Source organism: Elephantulus edwardii, unplaced genomic scaffold (genome assembly GCF_000299155.1).
Source record: "Elephantulus edwardii isolate Elephantulus edwardi_28Jun2011 unplaced genomic scaffold, EleEdw1.0 scaffold00040, whole genome shotgun sequence".
NCBI classification, from domain to species: Eukaryota; Metazoa; Chordata; class Mammalia; order Macroscelidea; family Macroscelididae; genus Elephantulus; species Elephantulus edwardii.
In genome coordinates this window covers 19,407,869-19,427,860 of record NW_006399790.1, presented here as the reverse complement: position 1 = coordinate 19,427,860, position 19,992 = coordinate 19,407,869, and the positions used below count along the sequence as shown (strand labels likewise).

The window sequence follows — 19,992 nt, the reverse complement described above, 5'->3', positions numbered from 1 at the left end:
TAATTTTATATTCTTGTTGTTTGCAATCAAGTTGCCTATGACTCATCAGCTGTGAACCCTGCCCTATTCTGAGCCAATCTCATCATCTCAGATAGACCTAATTCCATTTCTCTATTCACTGAGTCAATTAATCTCAGCCAGGGTCATCCTCTTCTGTGTTGTCCCTCCACGCTTCCATGCATGATGTCACTCTCCAAGGATTGGTCCCTCCTGGCCATGTGTCAAAAGTATGAGATGGAGCTTCAAAATACTTGCCCACAGGGCAAGGATTTTACCCTCTCCAGGACAAACTTGTTTATTCTCCTGGAAGTCCATAGTATGTTCAACAATCTTCTCTAGCACCATGACACAAAGGCATCAATCCTTCTTCTATCATCCTTAGTCATTGCCAAGCTCTCTGATATATAGCAAATAATTTGGAAGACCATGGCCTTGATCAGGCATACATTATTCTCCAGACTGACATCTCTGTTCTTTAGTACTCTGGAGAGGTCCCTGACAGCAGACTTTCCCAGTGTAATTAGTCTTCTGATTTCCTGACTGCTGATGCCAAGAGTTTTGAGTTTGGAACCAATATTTATGTAATACATAGATAAAAACAATATTTATCAAATTTCTTGTTCTGTGGTGGCTTGCTATTGTTGAATGCTTAAAGCAATAGAGTTGGAGTGACTTCCTTTTCTCTAGGCAGAACACAATGAAAGATGGCAGTGCAAATTTCCAAGAAGAAGAAGTTTATAGCTGATGGCATCTTCAAAGCTGATTCTTACTCAGGAGCTGGCTGAGAATGGTTACTCTGGAGTTGAGTTGGAGTTACAAAAACCAGGACAGAAATCATAATCATAGCCACCAGGACAAAGAATGTCCTTGGTGAAGAGGGCTGGAAGATTTGAGAACTAATCTGTGTAGTTCAGAAGAGGTTTGGATTTCCTGAGTGCATTGTGGAACTTTATGCTGAAAAGGTCTGTGTGCCACTGTCTATGTAGTATCTCTTCATTACAAACTTCTAGGAGGGCTTGCTATGCTAAAGGCTTGTTATGGTGTGCTGTATAGTTCATGAAGAGTGGGGTGAGAGGCTACAAGGTTGTAGTCCCTGGGAAACTCCCGGGACAGTGAGCTGAATCCATGAAATTTGTTAATGGGCTAAAGATCCACAGTGTAGACCCTGTTAACTATTACGTTGAATTTGCTGTGTGCCATGTGCTGCTCAGACAGGATGTACTGAGCATCAAAGTAAAGATCATGCTGCCCTAGGACCCAAGTGGGAAGATGGACTATAAGAAGTCCTTGGCTGACCATGTGAGCATTGTGGAGCCCAAAGACAAGATCCTGCCCACCACCCCCATCTCTGAGCAGAAAGATAGGAAGCCAGAGCCATCTGCTTCGCCTCAACAAGTCGCAACAGCTAGGATCTCCTTAGCAACTGGATCAGAATTTTGGGTGTTGCTTTGTAAAGACCTTTAATAAAATATTTTAAAAGGGGGGGAGAAAAACTATACAGGGTTAACCATGGTTCACAAGTTTTAGTGAAGCTTCCAGGCTATGGTAGACTAGGAAGCAGGCCTGGCTATCTACTTCTAAAATAATTGAACCTTGAACACTCTAAGAATAGCAGTGAAACATTGAGGCCCTCTGAGGGGAAGACACTAAGAATAGGAATCAGGAAGAGTTGCTTCATCAAAGTAGTGTCTGCCTTAATTACAGGAAAGTAAAGCTTTTAGCTTCCTTTCCTTGTGTGATATTACTCAAATGAGGAGAAACAGCTGTACAATCCACTAATAGTTGCAATGTAGACTATGTAAGTATAAATACAGGAAAATTGGAAGTTATAAAAAGAAATGGAATGGACAATGATCTCTATCCTAGGAATTATTAAGTTGAAAGGGGCTACTATCGGCCATTTTTAATAAAACAATTATATGGTATTGTGGCCTAGTAGTAAGAAGCTGTGCTGCAATCCCGAAGGCTTGTGGTTCGAGGCCACCAGCTGCTCTTTGGGAGAAAGATGAGTAATCCCCTCCTGTTCCATTAACTGCCTCTGAAAACCTGCCAGAGGGTCAGTTATGGGTTGGTTCTGACTCTATGGTACACAACAACAACAGACGAGGAAAGAAAATTAGTTTAGGAATAATGTTCTATTCATCATAAAAAATATTTGAAGATGCATCCTCAAATACAATGCTGTCAGTGAAGACACATGTGTATGCCTGCAAGGAAGACCTATTTATGAAACTATTATTTAACAGCCACTAAAGAAAAGCCTCTAGTTATATATGTTTTACTTTGAATGTTTTCCTGATTGATGGCCAAACCCATGGAATTCTGGAAGGAAGGGCTTTTACATGCTTGCTTTAGAGAGGGCAAAGTCAAATCCAGATATTCTTGCATCTGAAGCCCAGGAGCTGTAGGCCTTATCTTGCTTTGAATGTTTCATTGACTGGGGCGTGGTATCAGGATTGGAGAAAAACTCACCAACAGCCCATATTATGCAGATGATACAACCCTGCTTGCTGAAACTGAGGAGGACCTGAAGTGCTTGCTGCAGAAGGTCAAGGACTATAATCTTCAATATGGATTGAAGATCAACATCAAGAAGACAAAGATTCTCACCACTGGGCCAGTTGACAGCACCATGGTAGACGGAGAAAAGATTGTAGTCGTTAATAACTTCACTTTGCTCCACAGTCTTGGTACCAATATCCAGAAAATCAAGACAAAATGCATTGGGTAAATCTGCTGTCAAAGACTTCTCCAGAGTACTGAAGAGCAATGATGTCAGCTTGGAGACTAAGGTGCACTTGATTCAGGCCATGTTATTAACAATTACTTGCTATGCATCAGAAAGCTGGATAATGACTTAAGATGAGAGAAGAATTGATGCATTTGAGTTGTGGTGCTAGAGAAGAGTCTTAAACATACCATGGACTGCCAAGAGAACAAAAAGGTTCATCTTGGAGAGAGTGAAACCAGGCTGCTCCTTGGCGGGAAGGCTTTTAAAGCTCCATTTCATATACTTTGGGGCTGTGGCCAGGAGGGACCAGTCCTTCGAGGAGATCATGCTTGGAAGTGTGGAGGAACAGTGTAGGAGAGGAAGACCCCAGATAAGGTGGATTAACACAGTAACTGGGGAAATGGGGATAGATGTGTGGAAGACAGAGAGATCGCCTCAGGAGAGAGCAGGATTCAGAGTTATTGTACCTAGGGTTTCTATGCATCACAGGTGACTTGATAGTATATAACAACAAGCACTTAATGCCAGAAGATGGATTATATTACGAAGACTGTTCTATCAGGATTGGAGAAAGGTTTTTCAACATTCATTGATATGTAGACACACCGTCTTGCCTGCAGAAAATGAATATTTGAAGCACTCATTGATGAAGCCTTTACTATGGATTACAATTTAAGATACAGAGGAAAGCAAAAGTCTTTTCTACTAAATCAATAGGCAACATCATGATAAACGAAGAAATGATTAAAGTTGTCATTGATTTTATTTTGCTTGGATCCACAATCAAAACTTGTGGAAACAACAGCCAAGAAATCAAATAGCATATTGCATTGGGCAAACCTGCTGCAAAGGTTTAAAAGACTCAACAACAAGGAAGGCACTCTAAAGACAACCTTGTTGTGTCTGGCAATGCTCTGTTATTTTAAGTTGTCTGAAACTTGGACACTAAATAAGGAGGACAGAGGAATGAAGACTTTGAATTGCAGTATAGGTGAAGAATATTGAATATACCATGGTATGACAAAAGAACAAATCAAGATGTGTTGGAAGACGTGTAACTCCAGTGTTCTTTAGGAACAAGGTTGATGAGACTTCACCTCATATACTTTGAGCATTTTATGAGGAAAGACAAGTCCTAAGGAAGGAAAATTATGTTTGAAAAAACAAAGGAACAGCTAAAGAGTAGAATATCCTCAAAAAGATAGATTGACACAATGAGTGCACCAACGTGCTTAAGCACAACCGAGATTGTGATGATGGTGTAGGATGAGGCAAGATTCCCTTCTGTTATACACAGGGTCCCTCTATGATGATGTAACCCATCTGATGGCACCTGACAATAACAAACAAATTGGTATATTTATAAAATGTGCTTTCTATAATCATTATTTGTTGGTTAAATTAAAAAAAATATTACAGGAAATAAGTAAAACCCAAATCAACTACTGTCAAGTGGATTCCACCCCATGGAATGAATCAGGTTCCCAAGGTTGTAAATCTTAATGAGAAGAGACTGTTAACACAATGTAGAGGCTCTGCCACCTGCCAGAGTAAAAACAAATGTTGGAGATGAGTTGGAATTTAAGAAACCCTAGAAGTTTCTTTATGTACTAGTATATAGGAGACAGGGGGCATGAATTCCCCAAATATGTCTAGAAGAAGGAAAGTTCTGTGGGAATATGTTTGGTTAAAGTATCACAGAGAAAGGTTCAAGGTTTTAGCGCTTTTTTTTTTTGGAGGGAAAGACAGGGTTATTTTAGAAAAGGAGGCAAATCTGGAGGCATTCACAGCTGGCCTTCAAGATGGAGCCTGTTTGGTTAAGTGCTTAGTCAACACTGGGTATGCACTTTAGACCTCCTTATGGCTGCTCTGTCTAGAAGGTTATCTAGAGGTCAATCTTAACTCTGTATACTAATGACATCTGGGGATGTCGATACTAGCTAAATTCAAGGATGTGTTCCTGGTCCTTGTTATAACTTGTAGCTGACATTCTTGAGCTAATATGTCTTAGGGAGATATACCTTCCTGAAAAAGAAAGGGAGTTTTATTCATTGTATCATGTAAAGAAGAGAAACGGGAAATGTTTATCATAAGAACAAACTTAAAAGTACCCAGTTAAGTTTCTTCCTTCCTATTCGTTGCTAAAAACTGTTCTCTGAAAAGACTGTGTATGATACAAGGTTAGAAAGTATTATCTATTGTGTTATTGTGTTATAGAAAAAAGAGAAAACCTCAGATATAGATTGCAGATTGAAGAGGCAAACATCAGCAAAGTTTGGTAAGGTCTCTTTCAATTGCCCTTCTAGACTAAGAGGACAAAGGACTTCAATCTGATAAAGTGATCTCTTTCAATTTTCCTTCTAAACTAAGAGGACACTTCTTCCCTTTTAATGTATTAATTTTGGAAATGTTAGTTTCAACCTATTACTGCTCGGTGGAGCAGTTCTGTTCTGTTTGACCTTATAGGGTGGCGGTGATTTGTAATAGACCTGATGGCAATGAGTTTGGCTTGGATTTTGAGTGGAAATAGTTAAATAATTGATTACACTGTAGCTCAGTGAAGAGTCCATTGTTTAACAGAATAGACTGTAGGACAGAACTTCGTGAGTTCAAGGTCTGATTGTTGATTTAGTGGCTATGTGACCTTGTATAAGTTATTTAACCTCTGTGCATCTCAATTTCTTTTTGTAAAAATGAAGACTTAAAAATTTAACACTTCACCATATTAGAGGTATGATGAAGTTCATTCATACCTAGCACATAGTAATATAAATATTTGGTAATACTGCTTCCACTTGAATCTTGTTAAGTGTCATGGAGTCAGTTCTGGTTCATAGTGACTCTGTGAACAACAAAACAAATCCCAATCCAATCCCATGGCCCATTAATATATACCTAGATTGCTTCACTGCTACGCCATCCTGGAAGTCCCAATCCAGCATATACTCCTCAGAATAAAGATAGGCAGTCTCCTACCATTAATATTTACAACCTAAGAAACCTAATAGGGGGTTGATATAATTTGAAACCAACTCAATATTAGTGGTGTTTTTATTATTATTACAACTTTTTTCAGTAAATTTTTATTTTGTATCGTTTTACATTCAGAGTTCATATTACATTGTTTTTACACACTGGATCTTTCCCATTTCCTTTACTTATCCTTCCCTCCTCCCATCAAATAGTATGACCCTATGGTTAACTCCCTCCCACACCATCCCCCTCCCAACCTCACCCCTCTGCTCTTCCCTGACCCCCTTGGATCCTTATACAAGTTTTGCAATAATGATCTAATACAGTATTTGCCCTTATGGGAATGAGTTAGTTCACTGAGTATAATACTCTTCAGTCCCTCCCAAATTAGGTGGTTGTTGTTGTTAGGTGCCGTGGAGTCGTAAACGACTCATAGCGACCTTATGAACGAAAGGCCTGAGCACTGTTCGTACATAGAGTTTCCGGAGGCAAGCCATTTCGGAAGTGGATGCCGCTCCTGCTTCCAAGCTTGTTTTAGTCGGGAAGCTCCAGCCAACACTGTCCACCATGGGTACCCATTACCACGTTTGGCACATCACTATCACAGTGTTCAGCATCATAGCAACTACGTGTTACCTCTGTACAGCAATGCACAGACCAGTGTTATACCACCTAGAAGAAAGTTTGACAGGAAAACATTTGGAACCCGGCTGAGGGCAACAGATTAAAATCACCCACCTTCAGCTTGGTAACATAACTTTCTTTCCACTAGGCCAATTTAGTGATTTATAAAATTATTGTTTCTGTCTGTATGCTGCATATTTTTATTAGAAGATATAGATATTGAAAGCTACAGAGATGGAAATGCAGCACAATTAATTTACATAGACTCTACTTACACACAAGTTCTATGTAAATGTGGTAATCTGAGTTTTTAAAAGTTGCGATAATAAAGGAAGTTTACAGAAAGATTAGGTTTTTACTTTTGTACAGTTTCCCCCTTATCGCTTCTTACCCCTTCCCTTTGTTCACTTTGCAATGCACCTCTTGTTACAGATTGTTATCATACATATAATGCCTAATTGTATATTCCTTTCAGACAGTTCTCATCTATTCCAATAGTAAACATTATCTATGCATCCTTTTCCCAACCTCGTGCCCGTTCTCTTTTCTAACACTGGTGTTATATAGTATTGGTCCTTTTGTAACTGAGCTATTTCACTCAGTATAATATCTTTCAGGCTCCCCCATGTTGTGTAGTGTTTTACGGGTTCATTTTTTAGTGCTGCATACTATTCCCCTGTACCATAGCTTTTCTATCCATTTGTTTGTTGATGTATACTTGGGTTGCTTCTATCTCTTTATTATTGTGAATAACACAGCAATGAACATGGGTGTGCATACATATGTATGAGTCATGGTTCTGGTTACTTTAGGGTCTATTCCCAATAGCAGAATTGCTTGGTCAAATGGTATTTCTGTTTCCAACTTTTTTGAGAAAGTATCAGACCACCTTCCATCATAGTTGAACCATTTTACATTCCCACCAGCAGTGAATGAGAGTTCCAATCTCTCCACAACCTTGGCACAATTTGTGGTTGGCTGCTCTGTTGAACTTTACTATTGCTGCTGGGGTGAGATGATATCCCATAGTTGTTTTTTGCTGCATTATGTGTTTATGGTGAAACAGGAAACTAACTCAAGCTCTTTTTCTCTTTTTTTTCAGTCAGACGTATGAGCACTCAAGCTCTCACACAACACACTCCCACACATCCACTTAAATTTCACTTTATTTATCAAATTCCTGACCCATAATCAAAAAGGAATACACCACCTTTCCAGTGGAATTACTTTAAAAAGGCAAAGATTATAAAAAAGTAAAGAACTATATTAACTTGTTCATAGTATTAACTGAACCCAATACCATTTTGAGTCAATTCTGACTCATAGTGACACTTCATTGAGTTTCTGAGTCTGTAAATTTTAACAAGAGAAGCCTTCCTATCTTTTTCCCTCAGTATATCTGGTGAATTAAAACTACTAATCTTTTGGTTAGTAGTCTCACATGTTATTCACTACATCAACAGTGTGCCTTTTTATAATGTTGTTGTTATGTGCTGTTGAGTCACATGTGACCCATAGCGACCCTATGTACAGCAGCTCTGAACCCTGCCCTATCCAGGGCCAATCTCACTAATACCAACACACAAATCCCCATTGACACAGCTACTATTCTCAATCTAGCTCATCTGGGGTTCTTCCTCTCCTGCACTGTCCTGCCACCCTTCAAAGCATGATATCCTTCTCCAAGGACTGATCTCTCCTGGTCACATGCCCAAAGTATCAAAATTCTAGCCTCCAAGGAGAAACTTGATTTCACCCTCTCCAGGTCAGACCTATTTGATTTCTTGGTGTTCCGTGGTATGTTCAAGACTCTTCAGCTCCACAACTTCTTCTGTCAACCTTAGACATTATCCAGCTCTCTGAAGCATAACAAGTAATTGTAAAGACCATGCCTTGAATTAGGAGCACCTTAGTCTCTAGACTGATACCGTTGCTTTTCAGCACTCTGGAGAAGTCCCTGACAGCAGAATTTCTCAGTGCAATTTGTCTTTTGATATCCTGACCGCTGGTGTTAAGAGTGTTGATTGTGGAGCCAAGCAAGCTGTAATTGTTAACAACCTCAATCTCTCCTCCAGTTATCATGGTGCTGTCAGTTGGCCCAGTGGTGAACATTTCTTCATGTGTTTGTTGGCCATCTGAATGTCGTCTTTGGTGAAGTGTCTGTTCATATACTGTGCCCATTTTTCAATTGGGTTGTTTACCTTTATCTTCTTGTGGTGGATTTAACCTTCTTCTGCTTTTATTTGAACTTGCATATGAGCAGTTGATGGTCTGTTCCACAATCAGCACCTGGCCTTGTTTTCACTGCTGGTATTGAATTTTCCCATTGATTCCTTCCACAGATGCAATCGATCTGATTCCTGTTCATACCATCAAGGTGAAATCCATGTGTATAGCCTGAGTTTATGTCTCTGATAAAAGATATTTGCTATGAATACATCACTGATTGTACAGAATTCTATCAATCTATCCCCAGCCTCATTTCTGTCACCAAGTCCATATTTTCCAACTACTGATCCTTCTTCCTGGTTTCCAACTTTCTCATTCCATTCACCCATAAATATTACTGCATCTTGGTTACATGTTCAATCAATTTCTGACTTCAACAGTTGATAGAAATAATCTATTTCCTCCTCTATGGCTCTGGTTGTTGGTGCATAAATTTGAATGATAGTGGTATTAATAGGTCTTCCTTGTATGCATATGGATATTATCCTGTCACTCACAATACTGTATTTCAAGATAGATCTAGAAATGGCCTTTTTAACTATGAAAGCAACCCTGTTTGTTCTCATCTTTTCATCTCCAGCATAGTAGATCATGTGATCGTCTGATTTAAAATGACCCATGTCAATCGATCTCATTTTACTAATACCTAATATGTGAATATTCATGCGTTGCATTTCTTTCTTAACAATGTCTAGTTTTCCTACATTCATACTTCTCACATTCCACATACCAATTGTTAGTTTCTGCTTACAACTGTTCCTCATCCTTTGTATTTCCAAATTTGAGGACTCAGCCTCAGTAACCATATCTATTAGTCTATGCTAAGTGTGCTCTGCTCTGCTGTACAAATGGTTTTCAAAAGCCTGTTATATTTCAGAAGTGGATGGCCAGTCCTTCTTCCTAGTCTGTCTTAATTTGGATATTTAGTTTTAGAAGAATATTTGACAAACATTTTTACCTAGAAAATGAGACACTTCCCTTACAGAAATAAGCAATACATTCACTGTCCATTTTTCCCCAAGCACATGTGTCTTATCTCTTCCCTTTCCCTGCTACCTCCCCATTCCTTGCATTTCTGGCTACCTAGTCAAACTCTCCCTTCCTCAGCCACCTTTTAATATGACAGCTTAGTCCACAAGTCACTTCTTTAATGTCTTGCATCACTCACTGCTACTGATCTCTCACACTGTTGTGTGGCATTTGTTTAGGAGGATGTAAGCCCAAATCCCATGCACCAACATCAAGGAAAGATTTGCTTAAGTACTGAGGAAAGATCCCTGCCACAGAGCCTCTGCCACGTTTTGTGACTACATGTCTCTGTTTGCCTCGCTGACACAATGTGATAATTTCCAAGGTCCAGATAGCTAAAAAAGAATAAAATATTAGTAGATGAAACTTGTATTTAAAATTTAATGAAATACCAATAGAAATTTTATAAAATCAAAGCAATATATTTACAACAATGACAATGTATGGCTTTCAAAATAAATCTTTAAAGCAGTGTTCCTGAGAATATTCTCTAGAATTACTTGTCCTTTGATATACTCAGTCAAAATTGAGTCCTGAAATATTACTAAGTAAATCGCCTTTGGAGATAGGCAAAGACCAGAATAAATTTTGTGCAGAGTCCAGTATTTAAATATTTAATTTTATTATTGTGTGAGAGTTTCTCAAATGTGTTTAACTATGAGAATATTACTATTTAGTCATATCTTTTTCTTGAAGACACACTGGAATATGCGCTTCTGGAAGAATTTCCCTTAATGTCAGAACTGTGTAGAAAGCATACAATAAATAGTGTTGTAAACATCCGAATAGTAATTTTGAGAGCAGTAACAACAACCTCACTCGTTACCACTTTTAGATAGAGTAATTGTAAACAAAATTATCAAGACCTTAAGTAAACCTTTGGATGGATGAATGTTTTAACAATTTTATAGTGAGGATAAAGGTTTTATTAGACTAAAGCAAAAAAAATTATAAAGAAAAAAAGTTTAATTATCCTCATTGAAAGATCATTATAACAATGATTATGTATCATTGTTAGTGAAATTTTTAATTGTTATTTTATTGAAAATATACAGAATTGATAGGTTTTTATTCAGTCATTGATACACATTTTCCTCCCTCAAATTCCCCTAATGCACTTTGTAATGCATGTCTTGTTCCAGATTGTCAATTGGCATATACACAATGTCTAATCATCATTTCCCTTTAGATTGTTGTTGTTACATGCCGTCGAGTCACTTGCGACTCATAGCAACCCTATGTACAATAGCCCTAAACTCTGCTCTGTCCTGTGCCAATCACACTGTCTCTGACACTCCCATCCCGATTATCCCAGTGACTGAATCAATCCACCTCATAGAGGGCCTTCCCCTCCTGCGCTGTCCCTCCACCCTACCAAGCATGATGTCCTTCTCCAAGGACCTCCTTACAACATGTCCAAAGTATGTTAGATGGAGCCTCAGAATCCTTGCCTCCAAGGAGCCACCCTTTCCTGGATGAATGTTTTTGTTTCCTAGCAGTCCATGGTACATTCAATACTCTTCTCCAGCACCACAGCTCACAGGGATCAATTCTCCTTCTATCCTCCTTGGTCATTGTCCAACTCTCTGATGCATAACAAGTGATTGCAAAGACCATAACCTGTATCAGGTGCACCTTAGTCTCCAGAGTGACACCATTGCTCTTCAGTACTTTGGAGAGGTCCCTTACAACAGACTTTCCCATCACAATATGTCTTTTAATTTCCTGGCTACTGGTGCCAAAAGTGTTGACTGTGGAGCCAAGCAAACTAACCCTGTGATTATCTCTTCACTATCCATCCTGATGCTGTCAATTGGTCCAGTGGTGAGAATCTTTGTCGTCTTGATATTGAGCCTCAATCCATATTGGAGGCTACAATCCTTGTCCTCTGCAGCAAGTTCTTCAGGTCCTTCTCAGTTTTAGCAAGCAAGGTTGTGTCATCTGTATAACACAGATTGTTTGCTTGGTTCCACAGTCAACACTCTTGGTAACAGCAACCAGGAAATTAGGAGATGAATTGCATTGGGAATGTCAGCTGTGAGGGACCTCTCAAGAGTACTGAAGAGCAATGACATCAGGCTGGAGACTAAGGAGCACCTGATCCAGGCTATAGTGTTCACAATTACGTGCTATGCATCAGAGAGTTGGACAGTGACTAGGGATGATAGAAAAAGAATTGATGCCTTTCAACTGTGGTGCTGGAGAAGAGTGTTGAATATACCATGGACTGCTAGGAGAACAAACAGGTTGACCCTGAAGAGGATGAAGCCAAGTGCTCCTTGGACTCAAGGATTCTGAAGCTTCGTCTGACATACTTTGGGCACGTTGCAAGGAGGGCCTGGTCCTTGGAGAGGGACATCATGTTTGGGAAAGTGGAGGGACTACGCAGGAGAGGAAGACCCTCGATAAGATGGATCGATTCTGAGACTCGAGTGGTGAGAATGAATGTGTTTGAGATGGCAAGGTTGACACAGGATAGAACGGTCTTTATGACCCTTGTACATAGGGTTGCTATGAGTTGCAAGCAACTTGATGGCACATAACAACAACAACAAATATGAATGAACTAAATGCACCAATTAAGTGAAAAAAAGTAGCAGAATAGATTAAAAAAAAAGTCCATCAATATGTTGCCTATAAGAGACACATCTAAAAAGGAAGATAAATACAAACTGAAAATCAAAGACTGGAAGAAAACAAGTAAATGACAACCTCAAAAAAGCAGGAGTGGCAATACTAATCTCTGATAAAATAGATTTCAGAATAAAAACCACCATCAAAGATAAGGAAGGGCATTGCATACTGATTAAAGTCACAATGGATCAAGAATACATAACCTTGGTCAACATTTATGCACCAAATGATAGACCTGCAAAATACAGAAAACAAGGGTTAACTGAATTGAAGAAGGAAATAAACAGCACCACGATAATGGTAAGAAATTTCAACATACAACTATCACCAGAGGATAGGACAACTAAAAAAAAAAAAAAAAACAAAAAACTCCATAAAGATGTAGAAGATCTAAACTATACCATCAGTCAGCTCAAACTTGTGAATGTATTCAAAGTATTGCACCCACCTCAAACTCAATTCACTTTCTTCTCAAGTGCACAGGGTATATTCTCCAGAATTGATCATGTATTAGGACACAAAGCAAGCCTCAACAAATTTAAAAACATTGAAATAATACAAAGTATTTTCTCAGACCACAATGCCATAAAATGAGAAATTAATCACAGAAGGGTAAAGGTTGCAAAACCACCCATGTGGAAACAAAATAACTATTTGCTAGAACATGAATGGGTTATAAAAGAAACAAAGAATGAAATTTAAAAAGTTCCTTGAAACAAATGATAATAAAAATACAACTTACCAAAACCTCTGGGACACAGGTAATGCAGTCCTCAGGGGACAGTTCATAGCAAGAGGCACACACATAAAAAAGGAAGGAAGAAAGAAGAATGAATAATCTAATTCAACACCTATAGCAAATAGGAAAAGATCAATAATCCTACAACCTCTAGAAGAAAAGAAATTATAAGGACAAGAGCTGAAATCAATGAGATAGAAAACAGGAAAATAATTGAGACCATCAATAAGACCAGGAGCTTTTTTTTTTTTTAAGACTAAATAAAATTAACAAACAACTGACAAATTTAACAAAAGGGGGGGGAAGAAAAGACACAGATAACTCGATGATAAGATGACAGAGGTGACATCACAACAGAACCAGAGGAATTTAAATCGATAATACCAGAATACTATGAAAAGCTACACTCTGATACATTTGAAAACCTAGAGGAAATGGAAAAATTTCTTGAAATTCATTTTCTGCTCAGATAGACAAGGACAGATATAGAATGCTTGAAAAGACCCATCACAAGAGAAGAAAATTGAAAAGGTCATAAAAAGACTTCCCCATAAGAAAAGTCCTGGACCTGATGGCTTCAGAGCTGAATTCTACCAAATGTTCAGAGAGGTTTTAGAACCCATTCTACTTAAATTATTTTAAAAAATTGAAAAAGAAGGAACACTTCCAGAATCATTCTATGAATCAAACATGATCCTAATACCGAAACCAATCAGGACAGCTTCCAAATCATGCTCTCAGACCTCATGGCTTTAGGCCAGTGTCACAAAGCTCTTAGTCCTGCCAATTATGGCATCTTGCCCTTCCCCAGTGTTCCAACAAACGTGGGTAGAGTCTCCTAGCTCTGGTTGTGTGGGGAAGCAGTCCCAAGGTCAACTCTGTCTTATGTCAGGTCTCTGGTTCTCTGCTGTGGCTGCTACTCCTGTAGGCCCTGGTCGGAGAGACGTAGGAATCTTTGGTTTCCAAGGATGCTTACTCTGCATTCACTGCTGCTGCTGCTTTGCTGGTGGTGACATTCTCAATGTCTGCTGCTGAATCCACTCAAGTTAATGGCAAGATTAGCCTTGTGAATAAACCAACACACTCCATCTGCATGTCCCTACCCATCCATGTGATAAAGTAAAAATCAGTGGCTGGAAAAGCCATTTTGAACAATGAATCCTTGACACTACAGACCACCTTTTGGCTTTTCTAGCCATTAACCTTCATATTTGAAGAATTAATTTTACTCTTACACCATCTTACTGATAACTACATTTGTGAAATTGTGTAAGCCAACTACTCTTCATGTCTCAAGTCTTAATGTCCTCATTTCAGATAGACAATTTCTGATTTGTCCATCCATACCAAAACACTGCTCTAGGGAAACAAGCATGTTCCTTTTGCTGAAGAATCTTCTGTTAAGTTTGGAAAATTTGAGTGTCTGTATCAATAAGCCAAGTCCAGTCAAGAGCAGCCATCAGGTTGCAGCAATAAACGCTATAACTCCTAGGCTTGGTACTGTTGTGTATCACTGGATTTGAACTGACCCATAGGTGACCCTCCAGGATTTTCAGAGGCAGTTAATCACATAGGGGAAGATTGATCATCTTTCTACCATGGAGCAGCTGGTGGATCCAAACCACATGCCTTTGGGCTGACAATGCAATTTCTTACCATTAGGCTACCAGAGCTCACAGAGTAGAACATTTGTTTGTATAATGACTGTAAAATTCTGCTGGATATACATTTTGAAGATTTTCTTTGCTTTACTAAAATTTATTCATGCTAAACTTCTCTAAAAAGTCGTATGCACTTAGCCAAAATGAAAGTTCTATCTTTCCTTACACATTTTATAATCTGCTTCCTGATGAGTAGCCTTTTTCAGTAGCTCTCTACAAGTGCTAATTCAGAGACCTACACTCTATATGATAAGTGGCTACAGATTTCTTTCTAACTGTGCACAATTGTGTTGACATAAAATGGAGGTGGAGAAGGAAAAAGAAAGGAATGAATGAATGAATGATATTTTCATAAACTGTACAATAGCCCAGGCCTGAAAATCTGTGAATGTGGAGCACATAATTTTGACCACATTCTGCTGGTGATCCAACTAGATTAAAGGGGCTAGAAATGCCAATTTCTTGTATCTACAGAAGGAGAAAGAGATGATATAGCCTTTATTACAGTTCCCATTCTACTTTGTAATTCTTGAGAGTTCCTCTGTTCCTTCCAAGTGAGCATAGCAAAATTTTAAACTTAATTTGAAGTATCATAAGCTAGCCAAGGAATCAGACTGTGTGTAATTTTTTTCTGCATTCTCTTAAGGTTGAAGGAGGTAACAAAGTTTAGCTGTGTCTTTGTAAAAATCCATCCAACCATGACTTGAAATAAGAATATACAATCATGGACATCACTTCCATTGTCCCTAGTTCTCTCCAATGCAGTTATATGCAGCCAGACTACCTAATTGTCCTGGTGTAATAGTTATACCTATAATGCAGTGTGTGTGTGTGTGTGTGTGTGTGTGTGTAAGTGGTAAAGTCAGAATTTACTCATAGCTGATTGTTCAGTGGGTTTTTGAAGAATGGATATCACATAGGAGGAGAATGCCCAGTAATGACAGATTTACTCCTTACCCTCTAGGCTACCAGAGCTACCTCCTATAATACTATTCTATAGAAATAAAAAAGAATGTGCAAATAACCAGAGTTGGGGACTTGCTTGGCATTTATCAAGTTGAAAAAAGTTTACAGCCATATTAAAGCCTTGAATTTCAATACTGAGGAATGTTATGGCCAAAATCTTGAATGATTCTGGAAGCATCAAAAAGAAGATGGAAGGAATACACAGGATCACTGTACCAAAAACAATTGGGTAACACTGAAAATGTTCAGGAAATACCATATGAACCAAAGGCAATGGTAATGGAGGAGGAATTTCAAGCTACCCTGAAGGCAGTGGACAAAAATTAGGACCCAGGAATTGATGGGATACCTATTGACACTTTTCAACTAACAGATGCAGCTATGAATGTGCTCATCAGTTTATGCCAAAAAAATTAAATAAATAAAATTGGAGTACAACTACTTCACTGACTCACAAGAAGATATCCATATTTATTTACCATTCCCAAGAAAAGTGATCTAACAGAATGTGAATATTCTAAAAAAAATTTCTTATTAATATCAGGAAACTTTGATGGCTGCATTGCTAATCTGAAGGCATGTGATTTGAAACAACTAGCTCCTCTGATAGAGAAAGATTAGCAGTACCCTCCCATATAATTTACTGCCTCTAAAAGTCCTCTGGAGGGCCATATATGGGCCAGTTCCAACTCAATGGCATATAAAAACATCACTTATCTCACATGCAATTAAAATGTTGATGATGACCATTTAAAAAATGGCTAGAACAGTACATTGATAGAGAACCATCAGAAGTTCAAGCTGGTTTAGAAGAAACTATGACACCAGGGATACCTTGGTGATGGTAGCTGGATCCTGGCTGAAAACAGAATACAAGAAGAAGATCTATTTGTGTTTTATTGACAATGCAAAGACATTTGATTTTGTGGATCATAAAAATCTATGGATAACATTGAGAATAATGGGAATCCCAGAACACTTAATACCTAGACCAAGAAGTTGTTGTCCATCAGAGCAAATAAACACTATATGGATTAAAATTAGGAAAGGTATGCATAAGAGTTGTATCCTTTCTTCATACCTATTTAGCGTATACACAGAGCAAATCAATCAAAAAGCTGGATACTATGAAGAAGAATGTGGCATCCGGATCAGAGGAAGAGTCATCAACAGCCTGCATTATCCAGATGGCAAACCTGGCTTGCTGAAAGTGAGGAGGATATGAAATGCTAGCTGCAGCTTTCAAGATGGACTTCATCTCAACACCAAGAAGACAAAAATCCTCACCACTGGAGCATAATGATAGAGAAAAGATTGAAATTGTCAGTGATTTTATTTTACTTGAAACTTTGCATCAATGATTTTGTCTTCTTGGAACCATTTGTGCAATCAGGAAACATATTGCATTAGAAAAGTCTACAGTCAGGGATGTCTCCAAATTACTGCAGAGCAATGATGTCAGTTTGAAGACAAAGGTGCACCTGATTCAGGTCATGGTCTTTTCTATCACTTGCTATCTGAGAACTTAGAACTGAACATTGATTAAGGATGACAAAAGAAAAATTGATGCCTTTGAGCTATTGTGTTGGAGAAGAGTTCTGAATAGCTCATGGACTGCCAAAGAACAGATAAGTCTTGGAGAATATGCAGGCAGAATGCTTCTTGGAGGCAAAGATGACAAAGTTTCATCTCACATCCTTTGTACATGTTGCTAGGAGGGCTGCTCCTAGAGGGACATGATGCTTGGAAAGGAGAAGGAGAGGATAACCTTTACCCAGGTGGATTAACAGAACGACTACCACAATGGGCTCAAATATGTCAGAGATATGAGGATGGCACAGGATAGAACAGGGTTCAGATCTATTTCTCCCAGAGTCATGATGAGTCATACTTGATTGCATGGCACCTAACAACAACAAAGAAATAGCCACTCAATCCATCAAAGCCTTGCTCATTTGCAGTGATGAATTACGTTATTTTTCTTTTCTACTACTGTTTGACACGAACTAATAAAATTAGATTCTGATGGCTTAGTGTATAAGAAGTTGGACTGCAAACCCAAAGATGGGTGATTCAAATTCAGCAGCTGCTCCTTGAGAGAAAAATGGACTGTCTCTTATTCAGTTTACAGCCTCTGAAAACCCACCGGAAGGTCAACTATGAGTGAGTTCCAAGTGATGGCAATGGATTTAGTGAGAATGTCTAGTTCTCATTTAATCCAAAACCAGTCCCATCAAATAATCTGCCCCTATATTTTATTTTCTTGAGAATCTCTTACCTCTAACCATTCCTAGCACCAATTACTATATAGGGAATTGTTTTCATTCTCAAATAATAGAATCCAATCTGCTCAGTCTGTGAAGAAAAGTTTATTAAAGACTATTACTGTATTGTAACAGATTAGGGAAATAAATGTCTGAAAGAAATATATGATTAGGTATTATATGCATGACAGCAATCTGGAACAAGAGACATGTTGAAAAGTGGACTGGAGAAGGGGGAAGGGAGTGGAGGAGAAGAAAATATGCCACAATGAATGAATTAAAAAATATAGTAAAAAAATTAAAGATTATTAAGTATTTTAGAAAATTATTTGGAAGACTAAAGAAACAAATTTGAGGGTAATTTTTCATAATTTCAAGAAATATAACAAGAACTGGATGAATGAGAAAATTGGTGCTACTGATGCAAACTGTGGGAACATAAATATCTGTTCTTTAAAACCACTCACTTGTATTTCTGTTGTAGCAGCACTAAGAAACCAAGCAACAGACAATGTCTTTTAAATGTGGTGCTGAGAAATAAAGAAATAAATAGATACTAATGGAGAAAAGAAAGAAAACTTGGAGCGGGGGAGAGAGAAATATTCCCAGAATAAAATAGATGACAATTTTCTATTAATGTACAAACTCATACGTATTAAGGTTGTAAACCTCCTCCAAAACTTTGAACATATCATACTGAAACAACATCAGAGAAAAAGAAAGATTATTAGCAATGGAATTACAATCTGAAAATGATTTCTTGGGAGGAATAATATATGCCAGAAGATAAAAGAGTAATATCCTCAAAATGCTAAGGGGAAATATTTGTGAACCTGTAATTTTTTTAGCTTGCTAAATTTTCACTGGGGAGTGAAGGCAAGATAAAAATCATTTAAGTTCTACAAGGATGTGAAAATTGTACTGCCCATGAACCATCACCTGAAAGAGCTACTGAAGAATATTTTTTTTTTTTATTTTTGTGTGCGTGTACCGTCAAATCAGATCTGACTGGTACAGGAGGAGATTGTCCCTCCTTTCCTGGCAGAGCATCTGGTGGATTTGAACCATGCACCTCTGGGATCGTAGTTGCAGCTCCTTTCCACTAGGCCACCAGAGCTCCCCTAAGAATATTTTTAAAAAATAAACAGCAAAATGAGATATAAAGGAGTAAATATAAATTAATGTAGCAATAATTAAAGCAATAAAATGTGTTGATAAATGTAAATATTTTCTGTAAAAAAGCATGAGACTAACAACAAAATACTTTTATATGCAAACATAAGCTGTAGTTTAAGATTTTAGACAACAAATAATAATACATTAAGTATACAGGATGCTCAGGTGGTCTAGTGGTAAGAAGCTGTGCTGCCATCCCCAAAGCAGGCAATTTAAATCCACCAGATGTTCAAGGGAAGAAAGATAGTCTCCTCTCATGCAGCTAACTGCCTCTGAAAACCTTCTAGAGGATCACCTAAGGGTTGGTTCTGACTTGAGGGTAAACAACAACAATGTAAGTGTAGAGGGATGTGTAGAAATAATATAAATGTGCTGGAAACTTTTTGTTTTATAGATTTATTGAGAAATATATCATTCACGTATCATAATACTCATCCATTAAATTAGACAATTTAAGAAGGTTTTGAGTATTTGCAGTTGTGTAAAAATTATTATAGATTAGAATGTAGGGGCAAACTATCAAACGGTGGTAAGAGGACAAAATGAACAGCAATAAATCTAAATCTTATTTATGTTATAATCTGTTTCATATTTCCATAATAATATTATATTACTTTTTATTGAAAAAAACACAATTAATAAAAATATTACCATCTAACCATTTTAAAGTGTACAACTCAGTGGATTTTAGTACATTTCCAAAGTTATGCAATCATCCCCAGAAGATATCACAGTCATTAGTGGTAATGTCCTTCTTTCTTTGTCTTGGAAGCTAGTAACCAGTAGAAATGTTCTTGTGGATTCATTTTTTCTGGACATTTCATATGAATGGAAGCATTAATTATGTGGTTCATTATATCTGGCCTCTTTTACTAAGCATAATGTTTTTAAGAGTCATCCATGATGCAACATCAAGCAAAAGAAGGTGGCTGTTGTTAGGTGCTGTGGAGTTGAGAATGACTCATA

The 19,992-nt window shown here is 37.9% G+C and overlaps 1 pseudogene; it reads left to right on the top strand.

The window, feature by feature from the left end:
• Positions 1–704: 704 nt before the first annotated feature.
• On the top strand, positions 705–1,464 carry LOC102848358 (annotated as a pseudogene).
• The last annotated feature ends 18,528 nt before the right edge of the window (positions 1,465–19,992 follow it).